Below are 15,875 nucleotides of genomic sequence, written 5' to 3' on the forward strand. Positions count from 1 at the left end.
CCTCCTGTGTACCAGGCCCTGCCAGCCAATACTTCTAGCATGAGAGAAAGGAGGCTGGCCCGGAGTGGTAGCCTCGCTGCTAAAGTCCTCGCCTTGCGTGTGCCAGGATCCCATCTGAACACCACTTCTAATCCTGGCAGCCCTGCTTTCCATCCAGCTGCCTGCTTACTGCCTGGGAAAGCAGTCGAGGATAGCCCAAAGCCCTGGGAACATGCACCCGTGTGGGAGACCAGGAAGAAACTCCTGGCTCCTGGCTTTAGATTGGTGCAGCTTTGGCTGTTGTGGCCACTTGGGGAGTGAATCAATGGACAAAAGATCTTCCTCTCTGTCTCTCCTCCTCTCTGTATATCTGACTTTGCAATAAAAATAAAATACATCTGAAAAAAAAAAAAGACCGAGAACTTAGACCCACCCCTTCCCCCGGGGTCGTAACTGTGGCTGACAGGCTCCTGCACTGTGAAGGAGAGACAGCCTTTCAATACACGCATCCCACGGAACTGAGTGGGGCGCCCACTGGACACTGCAGGGAGTGTGGTGCCAATGATGGGAACAGGGCCTCCTGTGGCTGGTTGGTGAACTCAGACTCACCTGCCACCTGCTACGCTGGGGGGAAGTCCCGGGCAGAGCCTCCCAGCCACAGCCCTCACGCTGCATTGGGACTGTAAGAAAAAAGTAAGAAAAGTAAGAAAAAAGTAAGAAAAAGGTAAGAAAAAAGACTGGCTAACAGTGCTCAAGGCCCAGAGACCCCATACCGTGAGATGCCTGGGCTCCCAGGAGGCTGGGCTGTGCCTTGCCCATCCCAGCTACCCTCGAAACATGGAACTAGGGGCTTTCAGGACACAGTTAAGGTAAACCAAGGTCATTCAGCGGCCCCTAATCCAATAGTAGGATGAGTGAGCTGGATAAGAAGTGGAGCAACCTGGACTCAAACCTGCAGAACACCGACATGCATGCAGGCAGTGGCTTCACCCACTGTGCAAACATCTTAGTCCAGGCTGAGCAGGCAGCGTTAGTGGGTCAAGAAGGGCCTGGAGCCCAAGCCTCTTGCATAGCCATAAACACAGGCCCCGTGGAAACCCCAACTGGCCCCCGCCTGCGACTGTAGGCCCGGCTACAGACATCTCTGTGTGTTCTGCTGTTTTGTAATCAGTATCACTGTTTGCAGGCAATGACCTTTGGAAAAGGGGAAAAATGCAAACCATTCCCAAACAACAAGCAGCCTGCCAGGGCAACCCTGGCGCAGGGGCCGGGCTTTCTCAGCACAGGGCCAGAGAGGGGAGAGCTGGGGCCCTAAAGCCAGCCAGTCTCATCTCTACTGTTCAGCCGGGCCGGCGCAGGCGGTAGGCCAACAGATGAGCGGGCTGGCTTCCAGTGACACTCTATTTATAGGAACCAGCAGGGGAGTTCAGCATCCTTTTCACATGTCACCAGTATCGATCTTCTGATTTTTTGTTTCCCCAGCCATTTAAAAACATAACCATTAGTCCTGGCAGATCGTTCCTATAAAAACACACTCCAGGCCAGACTTGGGAAGCTCTGAATCGGTGTAGCTAGCATTTCTGGGAAATGGGTTTTGAAGGCGTCCGAGCTGGGATCCAGCCTGTGCTACCCTGGGAAGGTAGAATGGATGACTTGGGGGCTGCGACTCCATCTCTGCGTGATGGCCCAGGCTGCTCCTGCTGTGAGCACCACACCGGGGGCGAGGCACATCTTCCCAGAGTAAGCTCGGGAGCCAAGTCCCACCGCCATGCTTCCTGGAGCAAGGCGCTTTCTCAGGCTAACACACAATATGCCAGCCCAGAACAGACTGCTGAACAGGTTGCACTTCACACAACATGGGAATGCTGGCAGAACCCAGCTGGCCCCAGCCAACCACCGCACACAGGGTCACCCTGCAACAACCCCAGGGGGCCGGACTGTGCGCCCCACCAGGAGATGACGGCTCAGAGAGATTGAGAACTTCCCCAAGACATGCAGCTGTCAAGTGACACCCCTGGACCCTACATCCAGACCAAAGTGGTTTGAGATTGAAGGGTCCAGAGGGAAAATGACCGGATGTGCCTCTGCCTGCTTCTCTGGTCCTGTTCCTTTCCATGAAATCACCAGCTCAACTGTCAGTCTTGGTAATACCTTGCCAGTTACAAGAGCTGGAAACAGAGAATCAAGGGGTGAACAATGAAGAGGGGTGAGCAAAGCAAGCCAACGTAGATTTCAGTGAGTGACAGAGATGCTATTTACCAGGAGGGGTCCCCAACTGAGGGGCTGTCCAGGGGGTGCATATCAGCTGAACAATTCTTCTTGTAAAGGCTCATTTCTTTTTATTTGAAAGGCAGAGTTAGAACAAAGACAGGAGGACAGACTAAGAGATGTTCCATCCACTGGTTCACTCTTCAGGGAGCTACAGCGGCTGAGCTGGGTCAAAATCAGGAGCCAGGAGTTTCTTGGGTCTTCCACCTAAGTGCAGAGGCCCAAGGACTTTGGCCAGCCTCTACTGCTTTCCCAGGCACATTAGCAAAGAGTTGGATTAGAAGTGGAGCAGACAAGACTCAAACTGGTGCCCGTACAGGATTCTGGGGCTGCAAGTGGAGGCTCAACTTGCCATGCTATGGCACCAGCCTTGATTGACCCATTCTTCTATTTTGTTGTGATATGTCAGGGATCCACTCTGCTTTGCTTATGTCTCCTGCACAGCGATCACAGTCTGATCAGTTAATGTGTCACCTTGTCGAGCACATGGGGGATGCAACAGTTGAAAAATGCAGCGGAGGTGGCCGATGAAAGCAGGTTGCGCCCCCCTGAGCAGGTATGCTCTGGCATGATGCCACAGCCCAGTTGCTCACATGCTCACCTGTGGGTAGGAGACCCACTGTGTTCCCCAGCTGTCAGTCTCTCCCTTTTCCAATCAGGAGGAGCCAGATTTCATACAAATACCTGGTTTCTTATTCCCACAAGGGCCTTTCCTAATTGCCTATTTACTCTTTTTTTTTTTTTAAGATTTATTTATTTATTTGACAGGCAGAGTTACAGAGAGACAGGGAGAGGAAGAGAGAGAGAGAGAGAGAGAGAGAGAGAGAGAGAGAGATCTCGCATTCACTGGCTCACTCTCCAAGTGTCTGTAATGGCTGGAGCTGAGCTGGTCTGAAGTCAGGAGCCAGGAGCTTCATCTGGATCTTCCACATGGTTGCAGGGCCTTCTTAAGCACTTGGGTCACCTGGCAAATTTTCCCAAATGCATTAGCATGGAGCTGGATCAGATGTGGAGCCAGGAGTAGAACCGGCACCCACATGGGATATCGGTGCACCACAGTGCTGGCCCCTGGTTCACTCCTTTACCTCCTCATACCTGAAGCCCACTGCGGTCCACTTCTGGTGCAATCATGGGGGCTTTGCCCAGAGAAGAGGCATGTGCAGAGCCTTGCCACTAAGACCTCTTGCCGGCCAGAGAACCAACTAGAAAATAGCATAATTTTCTCTCTGCCCACACAGATACACAGTCACAGAGGCGACAATGCACCTGCCAGTGTGCTTGGTGATATCCTTGCAGAGAGTAACAGCTTGACATTACCCTGTGCCAGAGTAAGAGCTGTGTTCCCCAGCAGTGGTCTCTGCTACCAGCAGAAACCATGACAACTGACCAAGCGACTGTTGATAGCACTGCAGGGAGGCTACAGCTTACTGAAAGGTAAGACTGATTATGGGACCATAGCTCTGGTGAGATCACATTTAAATGGGAAAAAACATACATACATGGGATAAATGGACATGGAAACAATGTATAATGGGATTTTATAACCAAAATGGTTGCTCTCTTATTTTGGGAGAGCTTAGTCATTCAACTAATACTTATTGAATTTATGACCCATTTATATGCGAGGAAGCATAGTAAGTGCCGGGAATAAAGTAGTAATAACTACAAAAAAAAAGGTCCTGAGATCATGGTGACTCTTCATTTTAATAACTTTTTCCCTTAATTAATTAGAGAGATTTCCCTCATCCACTAGCTCACTCCCTAAAGGTCTGTCTGATTCGGGGCCAAAGCCAGGAGCAGGGAACTCAGTGCAGGTCTCCTACATGGGTGACGAGAACCCGAGCAGAGGTCAGTCCCAGGCTCAGGAGTTCCCAGTAATCCCCAAGCCCAGCATCCTCCACGGTGCTCAGCGACAGGAGTGCTGCCCTCTTCACACCCTCTCCACTGCTTCCCGTGTTCACACCAAGAACCAGCCTTGGCGGCCAAGCCCTGCTGCGATGCTGTCTGACTGGGCAGCTTAGGGCAGAAAGCAGAATCTGCCCAGCTCCTTGTCTCAGAGCTGGAGAGCGAGGGTCTCCAAGGTCAAGCCCCTTGGCTGCTCTGAAGTTCAGGTTCTTGAACTGAAATGTATTCATGCTGTTTATTTGAGAGACAGAGAGAGAGAAGGGAAAAAAGTCTCATTCCCAGGTTCCCATCTCAAATGCCTATGAGATGTGGCTCCGCCAAGCCACAGCAGGGCTCTGGCAACTCGGCCACTGAAACCAGGGTCGCTGTGGAGCCGATGGGGCTAAAGTGCTGCTGCTCTTCCCCTGGCTTGATCCCCATGTCCGGCTCCTGATGCCAGGTTCTTGCGAAGGCTCTCCCTGGGAAGGCAACAGTGACGGCTCAAGCCGGCGGGTTCCAGTCACCCTTGTGGGATACCTGGGGGCCTTCCTGGCTCCCAGCTCCTGCCCCGGCCCAGGTCTGGGTTGCTGCAGGCAGATCAGGAGTGAATCAGCCAGTAGGAGTCCCCTGTCTCTGTTTTGCAATAAAGAAGATATCTGAAATCAAATCAAACACAGTTCCTTCATTACAGGTTAAGGGCTCCATGGTCACAAGCGGCCAGGGACTTCATATTGAGAATAATGTTCTAACATCTTCCTCTGTCTTTCTTTCCTGCATGTCCCTCAGACAGGGTCCCTGCCCCCGTATAAGCTGTAGTTTTACCATGGAGATGCAGAAAGTATGGGCCTTGCCTAAGATTCAGTGTATCCCTTGTCTCTCACTCCTTCCTGCGCCTCAGTTTCCCTGTCTGTAAGCTGGGCAGAGGGGAACCAAGTATGTTGATGGCCCACCCAGCTCCATTTAGTCATATTCCTGGTGCAACATGTATGGTTGCCGGGGTGGTTCAAATTGAGCTGGCATTGACTCCCAGTACTTTGCACAAGCCATAGCTCTCTCCTGAGCCTCTGTTGTCCCATGATGGACCTGGCCAGAACCTTCTGCACAGCGGCACACCAGTCCTGCAGTGAAGGGCCCCGGAGCAAGGAGAAGGCTGAATGGAGGTAGAGCAGGCCTGTGAGGTCCCCACTGACATGGGTGGGAACAGGAGGGAGAGGCAGGAGCGGCCCCAGGGACAGTGTTTATGGTTGTGCAGGTGCAGGTTGTTGCCCACGAGGAGCACGTCCCAGCCCCTGGGAGGAGTGGCAGGCCCTGCATCTGGCAGGAGGCAGGCTCACGTGGTGCTGAGTCACCTCTCAGCCCTGAGGGATCCGGACGAGGGGTGTGAGGCATTGCACGTCCTGTGTGGGTAGGGAGAGACAGAGACTTCCAGCCACGCTCTCTTCCCTTTCAGCCCTCAGTCTTTCCAGTTCCATCTGTCATCCACATCCTAGCCTGGGGCAACGGTCTTGGAGTTGGGTCTAGGCAGTGACAAGCACCCCAGCCCAGGGAGCCTCCCTGGGACAAGGCCTCCCCATTTCCAGGCAGTAGCTAAGGTTTCAAGGGCCCAAAAGTGTGTAGACCAGGAGACCGGCCTGCGCTGTCCACCGCCAGGAGGCCCTGGGAGCAGCTGTGACTAATCAGAGAGGGACCACCGCACGGGAGTGGGACAGGACCCTGACTGGTTCAAAGGGGGTCAGGAAGATGCCCTGGAGGGTCCAGTAGATGGGCTTGGGCCTGGCTAAACTGCTGACCCCGAGTCCTGTACCCAGCCACGTGTGCCTTTGTTCCTCCATCTGTATCGTGGATGGCAGCAGCGAGATGAACAGAGGGACATTGGCAGTGGTGGGGTCAGTTGTGGCTGCATGGATTTCCACAGGAGGTGCTGTTTAACCAAGGAACAGCTTTAGAGGGAGAGTGAGGCCCACTGCACACCAGCCCCCAACACTCCTGGGCCATGCCTGGCCAGCATGTGGCCATGCCCTGAGAGGTGACATGCACTCAGCTGAACTTCATCTCGTGAAATCACACAATGACTTTGAGATGTCTGCTTTCTGTTGGGCCTGTGGGGCGGGGGAGGAGGAGAGGGAGAGACTTTGCCTGACACTGAAAGGAACAGGAAAGAAAGCAGGTGCCTGAAGGCACACGTACCCACGTGTGCACCCTACTCTGATCGCGTTGTCAAAGTGCCTGTGCCTGGCCCTGCCTGAGGTTCGCAGGCCTTCTGATTGGCTGTGTATGTCCCTATGGACACAGACCACTGGAGTTGGGTTGCCAACACCATCCATAGGTAGAGGGGCTGGCGCTGTGGTGTAGTGAGTTAAGCTGGTGCCTGCAGGGCCAGTATCCCATATGGAAGCTGGTTCCAGTCCTGGCTGCTCCACTTCTGGTCCAGCTCTCCTCTAATGGGAAAGCAGCAGAGGATGGCCCAAATGCTTGGGCCTCTGCAGCCACATGGGAGACCCAAATGAAGACCTGGTTCCTGGTTTGGGTCAGTCCCAGCCCCAGCTGCGGTGGCTTTTTGTGGATCTCGCTCTCTGACTCTGTGACTCTCACTTTTAAATACATAAAATTAATCTTAAAGTAACACACACCTGTGACTGAGCTCCTCCCTTGGGATAATTTGCACATCACAGCTGTAGCACCACCCATGGCTTCTTCAGTCCTCAGGACCATCGCGGTGCTATCTCAGGCTCCCCAGCTACCCCAGGCTGGCTCCCCGCTCTCTCCCCTGCCGCAGGGAAGTGCTTTCTTGTTTTGAAGATTGTGCTATCACCCACACATCCATCTAGTCTGTGACACACAGAGGGAGGGAGCCACACATGCTGGCTTCGCATCTTCTTTCTAGGCTTTTGCTGTATTACTCGGGGAGGAAGAGACAGACAGGGAAGGAGGGCTGGAGGGAGTGTGTGTGCTGCCGTCTTCCTAGTCCGACCCGGGACCCCAGCTCTGCTTCCATGTCATCATTGAGTCCTGCCGAGGTCCCTGGGGTTTGGCCATCACTAGTCTTGCACAGTGAAGAAGACAGAAGCTCCAGTGAGCCCAGTGGCTCGTCTCTTGTACATTACATGGTGCCAAGGCCAGCCTCGGGCTCTGGTACAGCCATACCTGAGCCTGCCCACAGCACCTGCTTCAAATGGCCACTCCCCTGCTGTGGCCTCCTGGGTCAGTGGGGCACTGTAATAGGGCTTCCCCCCCTGCCTCTGTGGTCCTCTCCTCTTCTCCCTCTCTGCCACCTGTTACCCACTTACCATGCCCCTCCTTGCTGCACCCTGTCAGGCCTTCTACCCACCCTGCCCTTGACCTGTGATTGGGAAACCGTCCCACCCTAACTGGTGCTGGCAAAGACACAGGCTAGCAGTGCAAAACCCTCAGGTGCATTTATGAACAAAGACAGCCAAGCTGGGGGTGAGGACAGACTCGTCTCATGATGCTGCTCGGCAGAGCGTCCAGGTCTTGGGAGATGTGAGGCTGGTGCCAAGGCGAGCAGCAGCCTTGGCTGTGATGTGACTCAGGCTCAGTGAGGCAGAGGAAACACTGGCCGTGAGCATGTTTTTTTTTTCATTTTTAAATTATGTTTTTGACAATCTTACATGGTTAATTGGGGCATAAAGGTTCAGGGGCTACAGGAAAGTGGGTAAGACTATCATTTCCACACTTTTTTTTCTACATCTGGGGAAAAGGGGGAGGTAAAGGGAGAAGTCCCACCCAGTCTCCCACCCATCCCAGGTCCCTGATGTGGGGCATGCTCCGAGGGTCCTGCTCAAGTGTTTTTGATAGTTCAACAGTTACGAATTGCTGCCAATCTCACCATTCCAAGCACGAAGAAATCGCTGCAGAATCCACTGGTTGACATAGTCCATCTTAGAGTCTCTGTTTGCCCTGTTTTTCAGTGCCAACATATGGCTGGGGTAGTTGATTGATTTGTTTTGTCCTCTGTCTTTCCATGGTTAGGGATCTGAGTCTGGCAGTTTGATGGAGAGAATCCCTAAAGAAACTTTGTCTGAGGTGAACCCAGACCAGGTTCTTGTGTGTACTTGCAAGTATGGGGCCCAGCACAGTTCATCGCCTCAATTAGCTGGTGGTTGCAACTGTTGGGTCGGTTCTGTTTCCAGCCCTGTCTTCCATCGGAACCAATGGGTGTTGCAGTCCAGCCTGATTCTGCCCAGCACACACTCGGCCCTCACATAAACCAATGGGAGCTGAGGCCTAGTTGGGGTGACCCACAATAACCCCCACCAGGCCCGCCCTCTACCCTGGTTCCTGTGCTTTCCATTATGTGAATCAGACTAGTCCAGTCTGTCCCACATCCCATTCAGCTCTCACACATGTCAATGGGCATTGAAGCCTAAGTCAACCCAACCAGCTCTACCCACACTCTGTTCTGGTGCTCGGATTCACCAGTGGGTGATGTGAACTGGTTCAGCCTGGTCTGCCCCCGACCCATGCCAAATGTATGCCAGTGGGATACTTTCCATGGCCTGTTCTGGGCTGTTTCCTGTCATGCTTCTTGTGCTTACCTGCTGGGACTGTGTCCTGCCAGAGGAGTTGCCCAGGCTCCTCCATCAGAACCTCTCCCAATGCCAGAATTTGTGCATACCAGTGGGTCCATGAGCCAGCCCTACTCAGTTCACCTCCTGTCCTAGCAGGAACAGTGGCCTTTCCTAACTGGCCTTCAACCCAATCTGGTTCTTACTGTTGGATGTTTCAGCCCAGCCACGGCTTGTACATACCACATACAGCTCACACTTGGCTCAGTAGGGGATGAGACCTAGCCTATACCGTCCCACATCTACCCTGGTCCTCCAGAGCACCAGATGGTGTTGGAGGTTAGCCCAGACTGGTGCGTCCAGCCCCAGTCCACACCTGTGCCAAGGGAGACTACAACCGCATCCTAATCAGAATGCAGCCCCCATTCCAGCCCACGCGCTCCTTGGTGGGAACCTCAACCAAGCTAGGGTATCCCCTTAGCTCCCCAGCCGGGCCTATTTCCAGCCATAGATGACGCACATGGCACTGATTGCTCTGACTCAGCTTGGCACAGCCCCTCACCTCTCCTGGTCCCTACCTTAGATGCTGTGGCTTAGCGTCCCTGGCTCACGCAGACCAGTACATGTAAGAGTCTAGCTCGGCATGACCTGCCATGAGTGTGGTTTGTGACAAGGGCAGTGCTGGGGCTGTGGAAGCAACACTCTGGGAGCTGGGAGAGAGCCACAGGCCCTGTGGTGTCCTATGGAGGGCTCCCAGCAGGAGGGGAGACCCTGGGAGCTGCGTCCTGCAGGAAGGGGCAGGGCCTACAGAGGCAGAGATGTGGGGACAGGTGTTTAGCTGTGTAAAGGGGAAGAAGCAAGGAGTGATTTTAAACAGCTCTGGCACTGAGCCGGTGGAACTAGGAGGGCAGGGTTCTGTTTTCCTTGCCGCCCTGTTCCTTATGCCTCTTCACCTCTGCATCTCACAGTTGGGAGGTCACAGCTGTGCCCAAGGCTCATGCAGAAGTAAGGCTCTGGGGCCCAATGTGGGGCAGGTACCCTGGCAGTTCTGGTGCATGTTTACGGGGACTCTCTCCCTGTGAAGTTGGTCCCCAATAGTAGGGCCACCTGGGGGTTGTGGGACAGTGGCAGGAATATGGCGGGATCCTCAGGACAGCCCAGAATCCTCAGAGGCCTCCACGTCTTAAGGAACAATGACAGCTGCTGTTTACAGAGTCCTAACAACTTGTAGGCTGTGTTGCACACCTCACCTCTGACCCTCGCAGTACTTCTGCATCCTAGTTTTACAGCTGAGGGCGCTGAGGCTCTGAGACAAGCTATGCAGCAAGAGACTGCGCTGGGAGTTGAGCAGCCCTGGCCTCAGCAGCACACGGGGGAACACGGGAAGTGGGGACTGAATCACAGCCTGTGAGTCAGGAGCGTTGGGGCGGAATCTGAGCATTGCACCTGTGGGTGGCGGGTAGGACAGGAAGTGGGTGGACTAGCTGCCCCCTGTCTCTGCACTGCTGGTCCTTGAGTGTGGTCAGGGACAAGGAACGCACTGGGATACCCTGCCTTCTGGGCCTTGGGCATCCAAGCACCTAGAGGCAGATACCCCTCCCATCCACCCCCCCCACGGGGGGCCACTACCTCCTCTCTGAGATAGGGCAGCTGGATGACTGGGTTATCGGGCCCTGCCCTGCAGGGCTGGGCTCTGGGTGAGTGTATTGTGGGCAGGTACAGGTGGCAAAGGTAAGCAAGTCAGGAGCCCTAGCTAGCGTGGGGAAGGGGATCATGGCAGGGAGGAGAAGCTGCCTGTTTGTTTCTGCTGCACTGGTTGGGGGGAGGGCAGCTGGAGGGTAGCAGGGGTGGGAGGCTTGGCACTGGGGCCCTATTCCAGGAAAGCTGGCCCTGTCTCTGCCTGGTGGGCAAAGTGCCAGGTTTCCTGCTTTAGGTTGGAAACTGACGTCCAGGCCTCCTTATGCTCCCCACCCCTTCTCCACACTCTTGGACAAAGCCCAAAGCTGCGCCCCAGCCCTGCTTCTCGGGGATGGCATTCCACATCCTCGCCCATGTGTCCATGCTGCCTGGGATGCACTCTGTCCATTCCTGCCCCTGAACATTCTCCCACTCATCCTGTTATCTCCTTTAGGGAGAAACTCGGGCCTGTTTCCAGGACCTCCTCTCCTGGTGAGAGCTTCTATAGGGACCTTGACCACAGGCCACATCCCAGTTCGCTGGCCAAGCTTGAGGGACCCAGTTGCCTCCTGAAAGTCTGATCCCCTAGGTCAACACTCAAGAACTCATAGGGAAGGGGAGGCCCCACAGCCAAGGATGTGAGCTTGGCCATGTTTGCTGTCTAGATGGAGGTAGTCATGCCTAAACTATGGAATCTCATCCCTGGTTGTTGGCACCTGCCTCCGATGGTCACTCCTATGGCCTCCTGGGTCAGGGGGCACTGTAATAGAGCACTGCCTTTGATGTCACATACGTCTTATCAGGTTGACAGCAGACGGGGCAGAGAAACAGAGTTTCACATCTTGCCCTTCCTACCTCCTCTCGCAACATGCAAGTTAATTGAAGGCACCCTGCCCCTCCTGCCCTCTGCATCATTCACAACTGACAGCACGGAAATTACTCCAGAGGTTCTGCACACCTGGCCCTTCCTGCCTCCTGTTGTGCTGTGTTAGGTTAGTTAACTATAGCAAAACTTTGGGCTCTGGTAACTTCCTTTCTGCCTGAAACTTTGCTTGTACAACATGGCTCTTAATCTGATTGGAGAATGAGAGCTTAAAAACGCCCTGGCTTTCACTGTTCGGAGCAGTGGCTACTGGAGTGTAGCAGGAGCTGCTGTCACCAAGCTTGGGAAACAGACTCCTCTTAACATCCTACACTTCGGTCCAGTGTGATCCAAGTGTGATCTCTCTCAAACTCTGCAACAGCACGTGCACCCGTCCCACACCCACTGGTGTCGTCAACCCCTGCAGTGCCATTGCCGACACCTGGGCCTGCTCAGACATGTCCCCCTCTTGACCTGAGCCTGTGGAGCAGTGAAAATGGCAAATCAGTATCCCTTTTAACTAGTTTTGGAGTGTGTTGGGCAGCTACTAACAACTGAACACCTCTTCAACTTGACACAGGAGCTCCCCGTTAGCTGCAGTGTTGTCCCCCCATTGCCAAGCTCTTCATTTTGTCCTTAAGATTGACTTATTTGAAAGAGTGACAGAAATGGACACTCACACACAGATCTTCCATCCACTGGTTCACTGCCCAGATGGCTGCAATGGCTGGGGCTCTGCTTGGAGCCTGAAACTCCATTAGGATCTACTGCATGACAGGAGGTGCAGGGGTCCAGGTACGTGGGCCACCACCATCCGCCGCTTTTTTGGATGCATCAGCCTGGAACTGGGTCAAAGGCAGAGCAGCTAGAACCGGAACTGGAACTTGCATACGGGAACCCGACAGCTCCAGCTGTGGCCTGATGTGCTGCTGCACGAAGCTGACCCCTGCCCAGCTGCTGAAGTGCTTATTTAGCCGCCCTACTGTCTGGCTCCCCATGCTACAGGGGAGCTCCTGGGAAGCTGTCTTTTCTCCTTTGTTGTCTGCTGCTGGCTCCTAGGCCAGTGCCTGTTTCATGACTGGAATTCAGTGTGTGCTCACAGAAGGATCAGCTCCAACTCCAAGGCTATACACAACCATGCATGCCACATCTTATCAAAATGTGCATACTAAGCCCATGGGAGGCATTGGTATTGGGAAAAGGCCACACTCTGTGGACACTTGGGAATGGAGGGGAGGGGACAGATTCTTGTCTGTCCCATGCTTACCTGGGGCACACACTCATTGCACACTTCAAATGCATGATGCATTTCATTGTGTTGGCCCATCTTTGGGGGATCATCACACAATGCCACAGTCTGAGTGTGTTACAAAGCCTGGAGGTTTATTCCAGCCTATAGAGCTTGTCCAGGGTCAAGGCTGCAATGGGCTATGGCCTTCTTATTGGTAGGGTTTCCCAAGGGACCAGAGCCTTATCCTGTTTCCCTGGGCTGACATCCAGATCCAGGTCAGACTCCATGCTGGGGACTGCCATGTGTACTATGGCAGGTGGCCCTCAACCCACCATTCTCTGCTGCAGTGGTCACATTGCTGTCTCTATCTTTGTGCCCCCCATGTCCCTCTGAGCTTGGCAGTATCTAGGTTAGTTAATCTAATCTGGTAGCATCTATGTTCTGGAAGCTACTGTAAGGTCTCATACCAGCAACCATGGTTTTGATCACAAGAAGCAGCACCTGCCTACCAGTAGACTCAATGATGAAGGGATGTGTTGCAGCTGGGTAGGACTCCAGGAGGAATTTGGTTCAACCCCTTCAGGGCTGTCAGCAAAACTCAGGGCCAGTCTTCACAGGGAAGGCCTGTCCTCGCCACACTCTGCATTCCTGCCTTCCCTCCCTACAGAGGAAGAGGTGGACTGCTGTCCCAACATCCAGTCGGTCACTCCAGTAACTCCAGACTGCCCCATTCGCCGTGTGTTCTACCAGAGCGGCCCTGATCCAAGCCTTTGGAGACTTGCTGTGATCCCCGGGCATGAAGCAATGCCACAAGGATGGCCCCTGGGGGGGTAGCAAATCCCCTTTGGAACCGTTTTCAGTCAGAGACTGCCCAAGCACAGACTGCTGTGTAAGACAAAAATGAAGCACTCTTCTGTTTTGGTCACAGTTGTGTTGTGTTATAACTGGAGCAGTCGGTGGTACAGTTCAACATGTATGGGCTGCGTGAGTACCAGGAAAGTCAATATAGGGCAAGATGCTCAGGGCAAAACAAGGGCTGTCTCTCAATAGCGGTGATGTCGAAAGCAGGTGCACCTGCAGAACTGTGTGCTGATGTCATAGTGAACAAGTGGAAGAGCATTATCCTGTGTGACACACCCTCTTCCACTGCACTCTCAACGTCCATCAGTCAAAGACTGGGTAAAATTCAGGGCATCTGAGTCATTGTTGAAAACTCTGTCCATGACAGTGCGAGGGTTGAGGGACTGAATGAATGCATTGTTGACACAGCCAGGGCACGATGGCGTGAGCACCGCCTTGTGGTTGTGCATGGGTTCAAGTTCCCCATGACCAGCCCTGGCCTCCCGAACATCTTCTCCACAGGGCCCAGTCACTAAGGCACCTGCTGGACACTTGTCTGCGATGCAAGCTGTAGACTGCCTGCCTTGCACACTCGAGGTTGTGTGGGTGAGGCGGGCACACCGTGGTGTGTCCCAGGCCTTCAGGGGATCCTGCACTAACAGCAGCTGAAGACCAGGCTGTTCTCCATCACCCAGTGCTTAGCTGTTCCCTCGGGCTGGGACGCCGTCCTCCCTGCCTCACTCTAGCAGCTGTCCTGTGGTTTGGATGGGGCCGAGCATGTTCATCCTTCCACAGAGGCCGTTGACTGTGTCAGCCCTTTGCTGCTAGATGCCAACTCAAGTTTAGAAGTGAATGTCATAAAACCAACAGACTGACACGAAGTCCACTGACATTCAAACAGCTGGAAGAAAGGATGCAGACCCTGACCGGTGTCTGCCTCTTGGGTCCTCTATTAAAACTCACTGGTCATGGGCCATGCTATGCAATGAAGATAGGTGGCCGAGTCTAATGTTGCTGAATGCCCCTGGCTGCCCGGAACAGGGAATCTGGGGGCTGCTACTCCCAGGTAGGGTCTCTCATTGCTCCAGCCTGGTCTCCCCACTAGGTGAACAAAGAACCCAGCCCTGCTGGGGTCCTGAGCGTCTGTGAAGATGAGGGACACAGACATTTGGAACTGTCCCTTGCCCTCCCAGGGGCAGATCGGAGCTGGGGGTTTAAGTGTGCCCTTCTGAATTCCTACAGCAGAACAGAGAGAAAGCTAAGATTTCCAAGGCATGAGGAGTAGGCAGTGCTGAGATGGAGCTCCTAGACAGGTGTGCCTCTTCTGACTTGCAAGCACTGCTCTTCCTCCTCCCCTGGGGTGGAGGTGCAGGGCAGGGGATGGTAGCCAGTGTTCCACCCAAATCAGGCTGGGCTGGCCACAAACACCTCCCTGCTGCTGTAGCCAAAATCTCCACTTAGACACAGGGCCAGGCATCGCCAACCCATGTGCACCTGCCCTCACAGCAGTACAGTGATGGAGGTAAGGCAGCCCATGCCAGCCTGGCCTCAGCTTGCAGCTCAGCCCCTTCCCTGGGTATGCGTGGGGTCAGGTCCTCTCCGCCTCTACAAGGAGGAGAATCCAGCTTCTTGTTCTAAGTGTCCGCAGAAACCCCCGTGGCTATGTGGCACAGAGTGATGATGGTAAGTTAAACTTCAGGCACATCAAGGAGACCCGAGTTGCAGACATCCGTGGCCTCCCTGGGGATACAGGGTTAGAGAGCCTCCCAGGCGGAGACCAAATCCCAGAAGAGCTCCACTGAAACTGCATGCCTCAAATGCCCAATGCCACTGTCTGGACATCCAACCAAGCTCTGCCCTGAGGCCTTAAGTTGCCCCAGAGTGCAGGAGCAGCACGTGGCTGCCTGAGATTCAAGTGGAGCCAGAGCACTTGCCAAAGAAACAACCCTGGGCCAGGCGTTGTGTCAGAGTGGCTACACAGACATCTGCAAAGCCAGCATCTCATATGGGTGCCAGTTTGAATCTCATCCACTCCACTTATGATCCAGTTCCCTCCTTACACGCCTGAGAAAGAAGTTGATTCTTGCCAAAGTTCTTGGAGCCCTGTGCACACGGAGAACCAGATGGAGTTCCAGGCTCCTGGCTTTGGCTAGAGCCAGTCCTGGTCGTGTTGGCCATTTGCGGAATGAACCAGTGGATGAAGAACACTCTGCATCTCTCTCTCTCTCTCTCTCTCTCTCTCTCTCTCTCTCTGTAACTCTGCCTTTCAAATACATAAACAAATATTTTAAAAAGTGTCAACTACAGGGACTCCTGGCACGTATCAATCCCGCTGTGGAGAAAGGGTCGGACAGTCAGGAGGAGGCGGCCCAGGGGCTGGGTATTGCAGAATGAGCAGAGCTGGGGGGATGGGGGTACTGGCCCTGATGTGTGTGACACTGCCCACATATAGTGGCCCTGGTCCAACCTGGCAGAGGCTGCCAAGCTGCACTGGTTACTGTAACAGGATGCTACTCTCCTGATTCCCCCACAGCCCACCTGTCTCTCATCCCCTAAACCTTCCCCTCCCATCCCATGCTGAGTCTCGTCTCTCCCAAAGCAGTGAGGA

Source organism: Ochotona princeps, chromosome 9, assembly GCF_030435755.1.
Source record: "Ochotona princeps isolate mOchPri1 chromosome 9, mOchPri1.hap1, whole genome shotgun sequence".
Lineage (NCBI taxonomy): Eukaryota > Metazoa > Chordata > Mammalia > Lagomorpha > Ochotonidae > Ochotona > Ochotona princeps.